The following is a 17,005-nucleotide window of genomic DNA, read 5'->3' on the forward strand; positions in this document are numbered from 1 at the left end:
TGTACTTACCTTTCCATCCTGTTGATTTTCTCTATCTTGCTCATTTTGAATAGATAACCATTGATTCTTCTTAGTATGTGACTCTGTCCTCAAAGGGAGCCCTGGCTGGTCAATTTCAAAGAGTTTTTAGGGACTAGACTGCTCCAGCTCCATTCAGATGGTCTTACACCTTGCAGTAACCTACTGTATTATTAGAGGGAAAACCCCTCCCAGTTTCGGTTGCTGTCTCAAATTGGCTTGCCATAATTTTTTCTTATTTTGAGTTTCTCCTATTATCAGATCTGTTAGACGTACAACTGGCTTCCCTTTGGTTTCTCCCACAGAAGTGCTAATATATGAAGGTTTTACGCCTTGTTAGTGTTTTGTTCTAACATTCTTATATTTTGGGATTTGGAGGATACCTGTACTTAGTTTTATTTTAAATATTATATTGTCCATGAATTTTGTTTTTTCTTTCTATTGCTCTGGTTTTATGTAGAGATGTGATAACATTAAGAATCTCTGCTTTTGCTACTACCATCTTCCCAGGATACTCCTGAATTTTTATTATGAAAATATGTATTCAGTCTTTATTATATACAAACAATAAGGTATTTTTATGTCAAGGAGAACTAGTTTATATGTAAAATATCTTAGTGAATTATTTACAAAGCATTCTTAAAATTATTTTGTTATGACAAAACTTCCTTAAGTATTTTAAAGATATTTTTTATTTTAAAACCAAAGCCTGTTAATGTTGCTTAGTAGAAGCAGTTGTTAGCCTGAAGGTAAAACAAGTTAGCACTGTTCCTTAATAGCAAAGGAATTTAACTTCATTAGCTATATTCTTATAATATTTAATGTCAGTTTAAAGATTTTTAAAATCTATTAAGATTAAAAGTCATATACATAAAAATAAGATTGACATTAAGATTCAAAGGGCCAATATTTCAATGTTATTTTAAAACTTTCAGAATAAAATAATCGAATTCATTTTGTCACTTTTAAAAGATAAATTATTTTCCTTTAAACAATTTATATTTATTCATTACTCTTCTGTTTTAGTGTATCATCTCTATTTGGATCATATTTTCTCAAAGTCCAAAAAAGAACTACAAGTTTTGGTAGGTAACTGATTTTTTTCCCTCTAAACAAATATAGGATTTTTAATAAGCTTCTATCTTTATTATGATATTTAAAATCACCAAATTAATGGAAATTTGGTATTATTGCCTATCATATTTATCAGTCTATTATAAAATGGTCACAAAATAAATAAAAAACAAAAAAACCTCTCTACCTGAAATAAGATTCAGAAAGTATCAGTATATACTGTCACATAAAAATTTCCCCTCTGTCCTTTATTGAAAAATATAGCTTGACATAGTTGATAGCTATAAAACAATTTTTTTGGTATTAAACACCTGTGTAATAGCTTATTTGTGGGTTTTTTAAATTAGTAAACATGGAAGAAAAGACGATATCAAGAACAATAAGATACCAAATTAAAATCTGATTATTAAGTTCTTTGACTTAATCATGATTATATAAACCTTCCTGTTTATTTCTATAAGAAATCTTCAACATGAAAGACATTATTATGTTTACCTTATTTATAGCCTAATTTAAATGTTAAAATACTGCATTTGCTGGGTCAAATTTCATGTTTTATAGTTCTTTCTTGCCATTAACATTAAAAATGTAAATGGAATACTTATGTATTCTGAAGCCTGCAAAAGGTTTTTGCTGCACACTAGTTAATCAAACTGCTGCTGTAGTCACAGGAGAAAGAACCAAAGACTATAACTGTAAATACAGCAGGGATATGAAAGTGGAGGACAAGTAATCATCTCTGTTTGTTTTTTAAATATACGTTTATGCAATCTGCTATTCTCTTTTAAATAAACCTTAAGATATCATCATTTCTCACCTAATATGTAGACTCTTAGTCAGGACTTAATGTGAATTTTAACCGATGGCAAAAATCAGTCTTAAATAACTTATCGTTTTCCACGTTGAGTAAATGAATCAGTCTCTCCCAGTTACATCACCATTGACAACTATAAGAACTTGGTTTTCATATTTCTATTTATATATTAACTAATGTTATTTGATTTTTTTTAAAAAGCGTCTAACCTTATGAAGGATAAACCTTATGAAGGATAGTTATTTTTTGAATCTCCATAATGAACCTTTATTAGGTGCATTGATTTGGAATTAAGGAATCTTTAAATTGTAGTTCTTCCTCAAGTTTTAAGCATTGTGAGTTGTGCATTTTTTTTTAATTAAATTTATTGGGGTGACTGGTTATAAACAGTATATCAATTTCAGGTATATAACTTCATAATACATCTAAATTCTAGTCTCCTTCCATTACCATATGTTTGATCCCCTTGACCCTCTTGGTCCTCCTTCCACTCCCCATTTCCTTCTGGTAACCAGTATTCTGTTGTCTGTATCTATGAATTTATTTTTTTTGTTCATATGTTGCTTTTTGCTTCATATTCCACATATGAGTGAAATCATGTGATTCTTGTTTTTTGCCATCCGACATATTTCACTTAGCATGATACTCTCAAGATCCATCCACATTGCTGCAAATGGAAAGTTCATATTTTACGGCTGAGTAGTTTTCCATTGTGTGTACGTGTATCACACCTTCTTTAATCATCTATTGAAAGACACTTAGTTTGTCTATATCTTGGCTATTGTGAATCATGCAGCAATAACCATAGGGGTACATATGTCTTTATAAATAAGTGTTTTCAAATTTTAGGGGGTAGACACCCAGAAGAAGGATTACTGGGTCGTATGGTAATTCTATTCCTAATTTTTTGAGGAATCTCCATACTGTTTTCCATAATGGCTGTACCAATTTACATTCCCACCAATAGCGTACAAAGGTTCCCTTTTCTCCACATCCTCTGCAACACTTGTTATTTCTTGTCTTATTAATAATAGATATCCTAGTAGGTGTGAGGTAGTATCTCATTAATGTTTGAATTTGATTTTCCTTATAAATGATACTGAACATCTTTTCATGTCTGTTGGCCACCAGTGGCTTTCTTGGAAAAGAGTCTATTCAGGTCCTCTGCCCATTTTTTTAATGGATTGTTTATTGTGTTTGAGTTGTAAGAATTCTTTATATAATTTGGATATTAGCACCTTATTGGAGGTATTATTTACAAATATCTTCTTTCATTCAGTTGATTGCCTTTTTGTTTTGTTGATTGTTTCTTTTACTGTGCATAAACTTTCTAGTTTTATATGATTCAATTCATTTATTTTTGCTTTTATGTCCCTTTGGGGTCAAGTTCACAAAAACCTTTTTGAGACCAAGGTTCATAAGTTTTAGTGCCTTTTTTTCTCTCTATGTATTTTATTGTTTCAGATGTTATATTCAAGTCTTTAATCCATTTTTAGCTAATTTTTGTATATGCTGTCACATAACAGTCTAGTTTCATTCTTTTGCATGTGGCTTTCCAGTTTTCCCAACACCATTTATTGAAGAAGCTTTCCTTTCTCCATTATGTGTTTGGCTCCTTTGTTGAAAATCAGTTGTGCATATAAGTGTAGTTTTATATCTGGGCTCTCAGTTCTGTTCCACTGGTCTATGTCTATTTTTCTGCCAATACCATGCTGTTTTGATTATTGTCCCTTTGACAAGATATAGTAGAGGGATACCTCTGGCCTTGTTCTTTTTTGTTGGGATTGCTTTGGCTATTCAGCGTCTTTCATGATTTCATACAAAGCAAATGATTTTTGTTCTATTTCTTTAAAAAATGCCATTGAGATTTTAATGGGGATTTCATTAAATCTGTATATTGCTTTAGGTAATAAAGTCATTTTAACTATGTTGATTCTTCCAGTCCTTGAACACAGAATATCTTTCCATTTCTTTGTGTCTTTTTCAATTTCTTTCAACAATGCCTTATGTTTTCAGTGTATAGATCCTTCATACGCTTCATTAGGTTTATTTCTAGGTATTTTATATTTTTTTGTTGCAATTGCAAAGGAATTTTCTTTTCATTACTTTCTCTGAAAATTCATTGTTGGTGTATAGGAATGGTATGGATTTTTGTACGTTGATTTCGTATCCTGAAACTTTACTGTATTTGTTTATTGTTTCTGATAGTTTCTTAGTGGAGTCTTTAGGGTTCTCAATATAGAGAATCATGTCATCTGCAGACAGTGACAGTTGACTTCTTCATTTCCAATTTGGATGCCTTTTATTTCTTTCTCTTGCTCTAGCTAGAACTTCCAACACTATATCGAATAATAGCAGTGATAGCAGAAAGGCTTGTCTTGTTCCTGATCTTGGAAGGATGTTTTGTTTTCACCACTGAGTGTGATGTTAGCTGAGAGTTTGTCCTGTATGGCCTTTATTATGTTGAGGTTCTTTCCTTCTATATCCATTTTATTGTTTTAATTATAAATGGATGCTATATCTTGTCAAATGCTTTTTCTGCATCTATTGATATGATAATATGATTTTTATCCTTTATTTTATGTGGTATATTACATTAATTGATTTGCATATTTTAAACCATCCTTGTGCCCCTGGAATGAAGCCCACTTGATCATAATATATTGTCGTATTCAATTTTTCTAGTATTTTGTTTAGGATTTTTGCATCTGTATTCATCAGAGATAGTGGTCTATAGTTTTCTTTTTTTGTATTATCTTTACCAGATTTTGGTATCAGATAATGTTGACCTCATAAATTAGTTAGGAAATATTGTCCCGTCTTCAGTTTTTTGGAAAAGTTTGAGAAGAACAAGTATTAAATCATCTTTGCAAGTTTGGTAGAATTCACTAGTGAAGCGAAATAAATGGTCCTGGACTTTTGGGGAGGTTTTTGATGATTGTTTCAATTTCCTTACTGTTGATCGGTCTATTTAGATTTTCCAGTTCTTTGTGATTCAGGCTAGGTGGCTTGTATATTTCTAATAACTCGTCCATTTCTTCTAAGTTATTGAATTTGATGGCATATAATCTTTCATAATATTCTTGTATGATATTTTGTATTTCGGTAGCATCTGTTGTAACTTCTCTTTCATTTCTAATTTTGTTTATTTGTGTCCTTTGTCTTTTATCCTTAATGAGTCTAGCCAAGGGTTTGTCAATTTTATGAGTCTGTTCAAAGAACCAACTCTTTATTGCATTAATTTTTTAAATTGTCCTTTTGTTCTCAATTTCATTTAATTCTGCTCTAATTTTTATTATTTCTTTTCTTCTCCTGACTTTGGGCTTTGTTTGTTCTTCTTTTTCAAGGTTTTTAAGATGTAGTGTTGGGTTGTTTATTTGGGATTTTTCTTGTTTCTTGAAACAGGCCTGTAAGCTTGGTTGATGTGTCTGCTTTGAACCAGCCCTATCTGACCAACTTTCTTGATAAACCTTACTGGTCTTCTCTTCTCTTTTCTCTTCTACCTCACTCTTTCTTTTGCCCTTCTGACATTTTCCTGTCCTTCATTTTCTTCCTTAAATGATCATTTTTTGAGACTAAACTTTTTAAAAATTCTTTGTTGTATTCTCAACCTTTATACTTTAAAACAACTTTAAAAACTGTATTTCATTTTTAGTGTAGATAATTGAGAATTTTATAATCATAGTGAACAAGAGGAACAGAATTTCTGATTGGAAGGGCTATTTAAGATCTAGTTCAAAATAACAAATTGAATATTTATTGCATATGATTTTCAAAACCATTTATTTTTTAATTAGTGTTTTTTTATTACAGGAAAAGATTAAAGTTTTTGGTCACGCCAGTTTTTCCTTCCTATTCTCTTTAATAATTTCATTGCATATGTCACTCAAATTTTAATTCTCTTTCTCTTATCTTTCTCTCACAACTACAGTTTAAATTATCAAAGTATATGTGCACTAGATGATAATGAGTTTAGAGGGTTTTTTTTTTAAGCTTTACTTCTTAATTCCTAATTTCTTATTTCTCATTTGCAGTATTGTAGGCTTATTGCAAATAACATGGACAAAAGAGAAAAGTATAGAGAGGAAACCCACTATCTAAATGTAATCTATTAGCTGTCTTCCCTTGTTCTCCAGTACTACTTATCTGTTGATAAATTAGCAGTACATATGCACACGCACGTGCACACACACATGAAATACTCAGTGTTGGCAAGAATTTAAGGAGTAAAAAGGTAAAAAGCAAACAACTGTTTGGAGGAAAAACGTTTGTACAAATATGAAAGCCATAGGGTTGATACCCTTACGGTATCAAGATCTAGTACATAAAATCAAGAAATTACAAAGTGTCAGTATCCTAGAATTGTGTATTAACTATGGTTGCCGATTCTTTAAGCTCAGAAAATTTTGGACGAGTGGGAAAAAGTGCTGGGAGATGTGCAGAGGAAGCACATCCAACAGGGAAAAATGACAGTTCTCACTGAAAGGAGTGAAAGAGCTATAGTTATGTGGTCTATAGTTGATGTTTCTAATGATGAATCCGAGTCTGCAAGGTATAGGGTTCATGTGCAATTGTGTGCAATTAAGTGTTGTGTGAAAAAAGTTGTTTTGGTGTAAGACTAGGCAGCCTCTTTTCTTGATTTACTGAATAAATGAGGCATCATCTTCAGGCAACTATTTGAAAATAGCTGTATAGCCACTTACATTTAAATGCTTCAAGTCATAGTTGCAGTCAAACTCTTTAAGTTTGCTGGAAAATTTGTAGTTATTGCTAACTAAAAAAATAAAGAAAATGGGCTTGTGTACTCTGTGGTAGATGGCACTTTAATGTTATTTGAAACTTGAGATATGTTTATCACTAAAAGCTGAAATTAGCCCCAGGACTAGTGGTCTGTGTTTGACATTTTAAAAGTATAAACATAATGAGAGATAACAGTCTTTTATGTTTGGCAGGGGTAGGTGGCATATTTACTTACCATACATTTCTTGGCAGATTTTCCAAATATTTTTTCATGGCAACACATGCCCCTATATGTCAGGTACTTTATATAAACAAGGTTTTGTTAATGGTTGATTTCAATTAAATGATGAGAACCCTGTGGTATGGTCAAAGCAAAATACCCTATACTTTGTATTCAACAAGTATGGGTATACTGACTTATCTGAAGTAATTCAGTTACCCTACAGTCAGGAAATTGAACTTTTGGTAGCTGTGTTTGCCGTCTCCCTCTTCCTCACAATTCAGCAGTGTTGCAATGAATGCTTTTTTCCAAGTGTCTTATTTTAAATTTTTGTGTTTATATTATCCTGGAAGGAGAGCTCCCAAATTATGTTTCCATATCTAGTCTCTGTAAACATTGAAATTTAACTTATCAAAGCAATGAATAATCTTTCTTTTGTGGCAGAATGTTCAATAAACAACACCTAAGTAACATAATAGAAACATAATAAACTTAAAATGTTCTTTCAATGTTTCAAGTCTGTGTCATTTTTCTAAAATTTAAGATGGGGGTGGGAACAAAAGAGAACTTCAGATTTTTGTATTTAATTGAACTAACAGCATGTGCCGACAAGTAATAAATAACAGCAGTCCAAAGTGACTAAATAGATTGGTTTCCACAAGCAATGATTCATCTTCTCTCATTGCCATCAGGCTGAGAGACAGCTTCTTTTTGTCAACTTATAGGAAGATATTTGAGAGTATAACACTCCTTTTTCAATTCCTGCAATAGAAGCTCATTATTTTCTATAGTAGTTGCATTTTTAAAATATTTAAATACAGTAATTAAGTCTACATCTGATTGTTCATTTACCTAACACTTTGTGAAGCCCTAATTGCTCAGTCTTTGTGGTGTTTAGCAATATTAAGGTACGATCATTCCCTCTTAATTTTTTCTTTGACTAATGGTTTATTTAAAAATGTCTTACTTAGTTTCCTAATTTGGGGGAATTTTGTAAAGATCTTTCTGTTACCGATTTTTAACTTAATTCTGTTGTGGTCATGGGATATAATTTGTATGAATTGAATCCTTTGAAATTTATTGGGAGTTCTATTATCACCTAAAATATAGTCCGTTGGTAAGTATTCTTGAACACTTAAAAGGAATGTATATTCTGCTGTTGTCTGGTGTTACATAAATGCCAATTAGGTCAATTGGCTTAATAGTGTTGTTCAAATCTTCTACAGTCTTACTGATTTTCTGTCTATATTTCTTTATTTATTGAGAGAGGATATGTTGCTTTCTATGGCTGCATAACAAATTACCCCAAATTAGGCTTAAGGCAGCACACATTAGTTATCTCACAGTTTCCACAAATCAGGAATCTGGAGATGATTTAGTTGGGTCCTGTGCTCAGGGTCTAGGAAGAATGCAATCAGGGTGTCAGCTAGGGCTGTGTTCTTATCTGAGGCTTGGTGGCCTCTTCCACGTTCATGTGGTTGTTGGGATAATGCACTTCCTTGCAGCTGCAGAACTCATGATAGCCTGTTTGTTCAAGGCTAGTAGGACAGAGAGTCTTTGACTTATTTCATCTCTAATCTCTAGACCCTACTTTAAAGGACCAATCTGATTAGGTCAGACTCACTCAAGATAATTTTCTTAACTCAGAGTCAACTGATAATTGACCTTACTTACATGTGCAAAATTCCTTACTTTTGCCATATAACATAATGTGCTCACTGGAGTGAAATTTCATATATACAAGTTTCAGCTAGGAATCATGCAGGGCATGTATAGTAAGGTTTGGGAATTTGAGGAGTACTCTTAGAACTCTGTTCACTAGAGAGGAGTATTGAAGTTTCCAAAGATAATTGTGGATTTGTTTATTTCTCCTTGTAATGCTGTCATTTTTGCTTCAAGTATTTTGAAGCTCTGTTATTAGGTGCATAGATGTTTAAGATTATTATATTATCTTTAAAAATTGATCTCTTTATCATTATGAAATAACATTATCTTCCCTGGTAATGTTCTTTGCTCTGAAGTCTGTTTTTCTGTTAGTATTCTAACCACTTCTGCTTTCTTTTGATTAGTGTTTGTACAGTATATCTTTTCCAACCTTTTAATCTATTTGTGTCTTTATATTTAAACTACATTTCTTGTAGGCAGCATTTTGTTTGGTCTTTCTTTTCCATCTAATTTTATAATTTGAGCCTTTTATTTATTTTAAATTTTTTCTTTACAGTTTATTTTTATGCATAGTATTTGTACATAGCATACCATATGTAGCACTAGCTTTCACCTTTTAGATACCTTACCTTCCTCAGTGAATTTCTATCATTTTTTAAAATTATGACAGCATCGTTGATATATAATTCATATATCTTAAAGTTTACCCTTTTGAAGTCTATAGATCAGAGGTTTTTATAGAGTTGTGCATCCATCAACACTATCTAATTCTAGAACAATTTCATTAAAAGAAACTTCAGACTCATTAGCAGTCACTCTCCATGCCCACCTTCCCTCAGCCCCTGGCAACTACTGATATACTCTCTGTTTATGGATTTGCCTATTCTGGACATTTCATATAAATGGAATCATACACTAGGTGGCTTTTTGTATTTGGCTTCTTTGTTTTCAAGATTCATCCATTTTTTTTTTTAGGCAAGGCAACCCTTGGTTGACCTCACAGATTACAAGGACCTTGTCAGCTTACAATCTCTTATTTTTTTATTTTTTACACCTACAGCACCTGATCTTCCTACGTGGTCTCCCATCCAAGCACTAACCAGGCCCATCCCTGCTTAGCTTCCAATATCAGACGGGATGGGGCTTGTTCAGGGTAGCACGGCCGTAAACAAGATTCATTCATATTGTAGCATATGTCAGTATTTCATTCCTTTTTATGGCCAAATAATTTTCCATTGTATGGATATATCACATTTTGTTTATCCATTCATCGGTTGGCTATTGGATTATTTTCATTTTTTGGCTGTTATAAATAATGCTGCTATGAACATTCATGTACAAATTTTTATGAAGATGCATACTTTCATTTCTCTTAGAGATATACCTTGAGAATGGAATTACTAGGTCATATGTTTAACTTTTTGATGAATTTACAGACATTTTTCCCAATTACTGAACTATTTGGCATTCCTACCAGCAATGTATCAGGATTCCAATTTCCTTGTCAAAACTTGTCTTTTTTCTTTTAGTATTTTAAAGATGTTGCTTCACTGTGTTCTTATTTGCTCGCTTCCAGTGAGATACCTCCTGTCATTATTCCTCTCTGTATAACACTGTCTTTTTCTGACTGCTTTTACATTTTTCTTTATTACTAGTTTTGAGCAATTCGATTGCAATGTGACTTTGTGTAGTTTTCTCTCTGTTCCTTGTGCTTGGGGTTCATTGGTATTCTTGGATTTGTGAGTTTATCATTTTTATCAAATTTGGAAAATTTACAGTCATCATTTCTTCAAATATTTTTCATTGCCCCTTTCTTCCTTTGGGGCCTCCAATTATACATATACTGTATAGCGTATTTCAAGTTTTTACAAAAACTCACTGATATCTATTTTTAAAAATTCTCTTGTCTATCTGTCTTTCAAATCCAGTCTTTTATTCTGTACTAACCTACTGTTAATCCCAGCTAATGCATTTCTTATATATTATAATTTTCATTTTAGGAAGTTGGATTTATACCTTTTTATATCTTCCATGTCTTTAACATTTTGAACATATAGAAAATAGTTATAATAACTTTTTTAAAGTCATTGCCTTTTTATTCTGTGTTGATTCTGGGTTATTAATTGAATTTTTCTGTGAATGATGGATCATATTTCCCAGTCTCTTTATAGGCTTGGCAGACATTGTGAATTTTCCTTTGTTGAGTGCTGGATATTTTTATTCATATAGTCTTGAGCATTTTTACTGAGACACAGTTAGGTTACTTGAAAACAATTTGATCCTTTCCATTCTTGCCTTTAAGATTTGTTAGGTCTGACTGAAACATGCTCATTCTAGGAGAGATTAGTTCCCACTACTGATGAAATACCCTTCTGTGTATTTAACTTAATGCTCTGTGAATCATGAGGTTTTTCCAGTCTGGCTGTTGTGAATAGGCACTACTTGTAGCCTTGTGTGGGTGCTGGGCACTATTACCTCCTGCCCTTATGGTGTGTTTGTTTTTTCTGGGTCTCGGTAGTTTCCTCATGTGCATGCTCCATTCAATACTCAGCTGAATATTGCATTTCTCCAGAGTTCTGTCTCATCTCAGCTTTAGAGTGCACATCAGAGTTTGTCTTCAATGCAGATTTTTCTCTGGCTGGTTTATTCTGACTTCTGTTCTTCAGGGTGTTTCTCTAATCTTAATAAATTTGGGTAAAAACATACTTTCTTCAGTTCTTAAGCCTTGTCTCCACTTCTGTTTACCCCCTCTCTTTCCTCTGTTCCCTGCCTTACATAGCAAATATGTCTTTCTATTTATTTTATATGATATATTGTCTGATTCTGGAGACATACGCATTTCTGCTTTGAAGAAGCAGAGAAGTAAAATGTTAATTCATTTATCCATGTTCTGTTGTTATGCAAGAGGATAGTTGCCTATGTAAAAGCATTAGTAGAACTGTCAACTGGTAGTTGTCTGCGTCACCCTCATTTCCTTTAACAGCCTGAGTTACGATTTAGAGTGTCATTTTTTTTCCCTCATAACTATTTCCTCAAAAGGAGGTAATTGATGCTGCTGGTAAATTTTTAAAAATCTCTTTAAGGCCTTATTCATTTACAATGAAATATTGTATCGTCATCTATTTTTCCTAGTATTATAGGTAATGAATTTTAAAAAGAGTTGAAATCATGGTAACTTTAGGCCTTTATTAAAGTGGCAAAGAAGAATTATTGGGGAATAAATGTACAGTTCTATGAATAACTTTTCTGGTTGTAAAATAATGTTTATTTGTATAATGTTTAAATAATACAAAGGCAGATGGTTAATAACTCCTATGTGTGCAACTATAAAAGTAAAATAAGTTTGTTAATTTTTTTTTATCCAATGGATATCTAGGCAATTGATCTCTTGCTATTTTTCCATTGGGAACAAATTTAAAATAGTATAAAAATATTTAGAAATAATTTCTCAGTCATGGAATATAGTTTCTTACTTTGTTTCTCATTAGTACCTCTCTGTTCCTGGAGATGCTGAAGTATTGAAATACTTCTTTTCTGTAGAGTGTGGTCCTCCCTTTTATCCAGGAATAGATTTTGTGGCAAATCACTGAGTCAGCAGGTGTTTTGACTCTAACTGAAAGAGATAAAGTTCCTAAGAATTTATTATATATGTGTCTTGCCACTGAATGCACAAGAAAAATACCTACCTATCAGTGCTGACTGGTTGGTAATTTCTGATACACGATGCCGCAGTCCTCATAAATAATAGCAATAGAATCACAGGGAATTAGGCAGAGATCAATCTCTAGATGGATGAGTTAGTCTATAAGCAAATAGCTACTGAACTTCTTTTGACTTTCAAGAATGCTCTATGTGTTTTCCAATCCAGACCCATGGATTTCAGTGAGTCCTCAGAGATGAAGAAATTTTTAAAGACTAACAAATGCTAACAAATGAGCAACAGGGCACTCGTGTAAGAAAGTATGCTGTAATTTCAATGGAAACACCCCTATCCCGCTTCTGGAAACTCTGCTCTTTAACTTGCTATTGTGGAAATATGCCATGACTATTTAATGAGTTGAATTTGACCTTGATGTCATGGGATGAGAAAGTATAGATTTCATCAGTGATCTGTGAAAACCTGCCATTAAAATATTTGGGCAACCTAGTTTTAGTTTTGGCAGATTTATAAGACTGGATATGAAGTGTCTTTGTTATTTATACACACACACACACACACACACACACACACACACACACATATACATATATGATATAAGTATATGTATTTATTTATTTCACACAATTAATGTGTAAAAGCATAACCTTGGTGGCCAAAGACATTTCTAAGCCTTGCTATGTTTCTCTAGTACCTGTGCCACAGGGACTGTAAACTTGTAGCTGTTTGATAATTATGTTGCCCGATAACCAGTTTCCCTGTTTGGAACCCGCTGTCGTTACCTAACTCTATACGTGAACAAGGAGATGATCTAAAAGCAATGACTATGATTTGAACTTGCAAGTGAGCTATGAACCCAAAGCAATCATTTGTCCATCTCTGCAGACAAGGAATGAGGTGGCAGGAGATGCCTGGAAATGGCCTCAGAGGTGCCTTCAGCTATCATTTCAGGTTTTTGGCAAGTGTAGGCAGGCAGGATGATTAGAAGTGTGAAAACAAGAGTTTAAAAATTATGTCACATTTTTAATAGGCTTCAGTGTTTGCCTCATTGCACTGCTTCTTATAGCCTTTTTACATTCAGACAAACTGAGGTATTTTTTAAAAAGATTTTGTTAAGATTGCATTGACTAAGTTTGATGCTGCAAAAAGATTTTGTTAAGATTGCATTGACTAAGTTTCAACAAACATACACATGTATAACCTATCAAGATATGGAATACAAACATACACATGTATAACCTATCAAGATATGGAACTCAGAAAATTCTCTCATTCTTCTTCCCAGTGAATCCTTCCCCCAAACCCCAGAGGTACCCCCTGTTCTGATTTTTTCCACTGTGGATTAGTTTTGCATATTCTAGCGTGTAAATGAAATCATGCGATATACACTCTTTTTTTTAATGTAAGTCTTCCTTCACTCTGCACAATATTTGGGAGATTTATCCATGTTCTCTTATGTATCAGCAATTTGTTCTTTTGTATTGCCGGTTGTACTGCTTACCACCATTTATTTATTTATTCGTTTTATTATTTGTTATATTGATGGACTTAGGGCTCTTTTCTTGTTTTAGGCTGTATGAATAAACCATGCTGCTTCACGTGCTCTGTCACCTCATCCTTTGATTGGTGATGTTAGTCTCTTTAACTGTAGCCATTCTGGTGAGTGTGTAGTGGTGTCTCCTTCTGGTTTTAATTTGCATTTCCTTGATGACTGTAACGTTGAGCACTTTTTCATGTGCTTACTGGCCATTCGTGTGTCTATACTCTTCAACTCTTCAGATCTTTTGACCATTTTAAATTGAATTGTTTGTCTTTCTGTTGTTGAATTGTCACAGTTCTTTGTATATCCTGTATAACAGTTCTTTATCAGTTATGTGTTTTGCCAGTGTTTTCTCCAAGTCTGTGCCTTGCCTATTCATTTTCTTAGTGTGGTCTTTTGATGAGTAAAAGTTTTTCATTTTGATGAAGGCTTAATTTTTTTTTTCTTTTATGGTTATTGTTTTCTGTAACCTAACAAATCTTGGCTGCCCATAAGTAATGAACATATTCTTCCATACTCTTATGAAAGCCTTATTGTTTTACCTTTTATATTTGGAATATTTATTTTCTCTTTTCACTAATTTTCACCATTTTCCAAGACTATATATTCCAAAAACAGTGTAAAATAATACCCAGTTAAAATTACTTTATATAAAAACAAATAAATGAAGTTTAATCAGGTTATGAGAGACCTATTACAACATCTTTCCAGAGAAAATGTGTGTAAATATGGAATTATTTAAAAAAAAGACCATCTTCCATATTCATGTTTTGTTTTCAAGCATGTAGTTTAAGAATAATAAAGCATTCTTTGACTGAAGAGCAACCTTGACTTAAAGAGGTGTTTCAAACATATATTTGTTCAGTTAAAATAAAACTGACCTTTCTGTGCATTTATATGTAATGACGAATGGCAGGGAGAGGAGAGCAGCACCCACATCCCATACTGCAGTGTGCACGCACGTGGAATTTGAGAGGAAAGAGCAGAATCCACATCCTCCTTGATTACACAAGAAAGAGAGCCTTACTCTTCATGTTCCCAGTTATCCTCAGACTTGTTCTCTTCTGTCTCACATGTTCAGATTTGAGGGTCAGAAGGTGACTCTGGCCACACTGCTTCAGGGCAAGAGTGTAACTCGTGTTCCTTTATAAGGCCTGGCTCCCAGCTGTCAGTATGGGCAGAAGAATCTGACACACTGATAAATGACAAGTCATCTGATATTCTACCCAACAGAGGGCAGTGGCTCATTTAAACTCTCACATAACATTTGCTCTGAAAATGGATTTTTTGAAACTTTCCACTTAAATAACTGTGGATTAACTTTTAGTGGGGCCAGCATAGTGGAAACTAAGCAGAACGTATAACCCCAGACTGTCGGGCAGCCACACATTGTTACAGTTCTGCTTTAATTCACTGCATATTACTTCCTTTGAAATTTGCAACCAGGTTCTAAACTATTCACCTTTTAATGTCTGAAAATGCTTAAAGCATTTGGCCATTTGTTCACCTTGTTTGAGCTGTACGGCCAGGTAGGGTAAGAATATATTTGCCAAAGAAAAGTGTACTTCTCTAAAATATTAGGCTGGTACATTCAAAATGTTTTTCTGACTTAGACAAACCATAGAACACTAGTGATGGTGTTTCTATGCAATTCTATTAGTGATAACATTCCATGTTATGATGCCGTACCCCCCCCCCAAAGTTTTTCTTATCAACTTAAAAAAGTTTCTAATACAAAGGTTATATTATCAACAAATGCTAGTTTGAAAGAACCAAATAGGATTTTGAAGATTACCCTTCTTTAACAATGCCTTAAATTTTTATCTCCTTATCCATTCCTCATTGCTTTCTTTCTCAAGACATTATGGTTTATTGTGTCTCCACTAGGTACCTTGCATGTGATTTACACAGTGAATGGCCCTGCTTTCAGAGCAAGTTAATGATATAATATCCCCATTTATATTCAGAGCAGTCAACACTTTCTAGCTCTCAGAATAATAAAAGCACCTGCATTTAATATACATGGAAGAATGGGAAGGCAAATAGCAGATAAGGCACAATCAGGTAAGTGTAATCAGATAAAATATCACAATATTATAGTAGATCAGCATCTGGTAATGACTTGAATTTTGAAAGACTGACAAATAGCATGGCCTAAAGCAGCCAGGCATAGCTCATTCCGAGCAACTCTTCCCAGAGCTGATTGCTCTTCTCATGTGTTTTCTGGCAGATTAAACAGGTAGGGCTTCTTATTTTAACTCTTCTAGAACTGCATCGTGCCACTGGAAAAACACTGGTAATGTTCCTTTTGAGCCCAGGTTGGAAGCAAAAACAAATGACGTATCTAAAAGTAAAACCTTGCATCTCCCAGCAGTTATCTCAAATTGATCCAAATTGATTTTATTTAAAAAAATAATAAAGCTTGTGGTGATAGAGCTTTCATTTCCATCTCTTCACTCACCTGTGTGGCATTGAAATTTTATTTATTTATTTAGGCAAGGGAAAACTATTAGTTCATTAGAAAATGATTTGTCTCTGAAAGGTTCTTCACTTTTCACCATTGACAGCTGGTAAACCTGGCTGTGTATGTTAACTTTGTAGGAGCCCTAATGTAATAGAACCATATGGTGTCAAATAGAAAGTTGCAAATTTGCAAAAGTCAGAACTGATCGAACCTGGTTTTTATAGTGGATTTAGCAGTTTTCCTTTCCTTTTAAGTTACTCTTTGTTGGAGAGTAACTTAATAAACTTACTTTAGTTTACTGGATAACATGGAGACATGGGGAGTATAAGGAGCAAGGCATGAACAGAGTCCAGGGCTGTTTAGCAGACTTATGCCTTCCTGATCCACAGTCTACCCCAGTGTTGGCTTCCCCAGATGCAGGGCCCCAGCTTCACAAAAGGAACAAGAAGTGCCTTTGCTTTTATCTGCTGCAGTTGCAGTAGGCCATCATGAATAGGAAATGAAATTGACTGTGCCATCTTCTGAGAAGGATTATATTCACTTGTTCCTCAGTTCTTATGCTTTTGTTGGCTGTTCTAAGGATGGCAGCCTTGGACACTAGCCAAGGGGTGTCTATTTAAATGAAACTCATAAATATGAGTATGAAGGAGATAAAATAACTGTCCATTGCATTTAGAACAACTCTATTTTTATGGAAATGACAATTCCCAAGTTGTCTCTGTCTCTCTACCTAGTTGAGTCAGCTCAGCCTGTGATAGCAAAAATACCATAGATTGGCTGGCTTAAACAACAGAAATTTATTTCCCCACAAT

The 17,005-nt window shown here is 33.5% G+C and overlaps 1 long non-coding RNA gene and 1 pseudogene across 1 annotated transcript in view; one reads left to right on the forward strand and one right to left on the reverse strand.

Moving 5' to 3' along the window:
• Positions 1-17,005, forward strand: part of LOC112476980 — a 37,240-nt gene that overhangs the window by 2,192 nt on the left and 18,043 nt on the right. Inside the window, exon 2 of the long non-coding RNA XR_003045271.1 lies at positions 1,045-1,103. This is a non-coding gene — a long non-coding RNA (uncharacterized LOC112476980). The remainder of the gene's footprint in view (positions 1-1,044; positions 1,104-17,005) is intronic.
• On the reverse strand, positions 9,583-9,701 carry LOC112477003 (annotated as a pseudogene).

This window comes from Pteropus alecto, unplaced genomic scaffold (assembly GCF_000325575.1).
Source record: "Pteropus alecto unplaced genomic scaffold, ASM32557v1 scaffold222, whole genome shotgun sequence".
NCBI classification, from domain to species: Eukaryota; Metazoa; Chordata; class Mammalia; order Chiroptera; family Pteropodidae; genus Pteropus; species Pteropus alecto.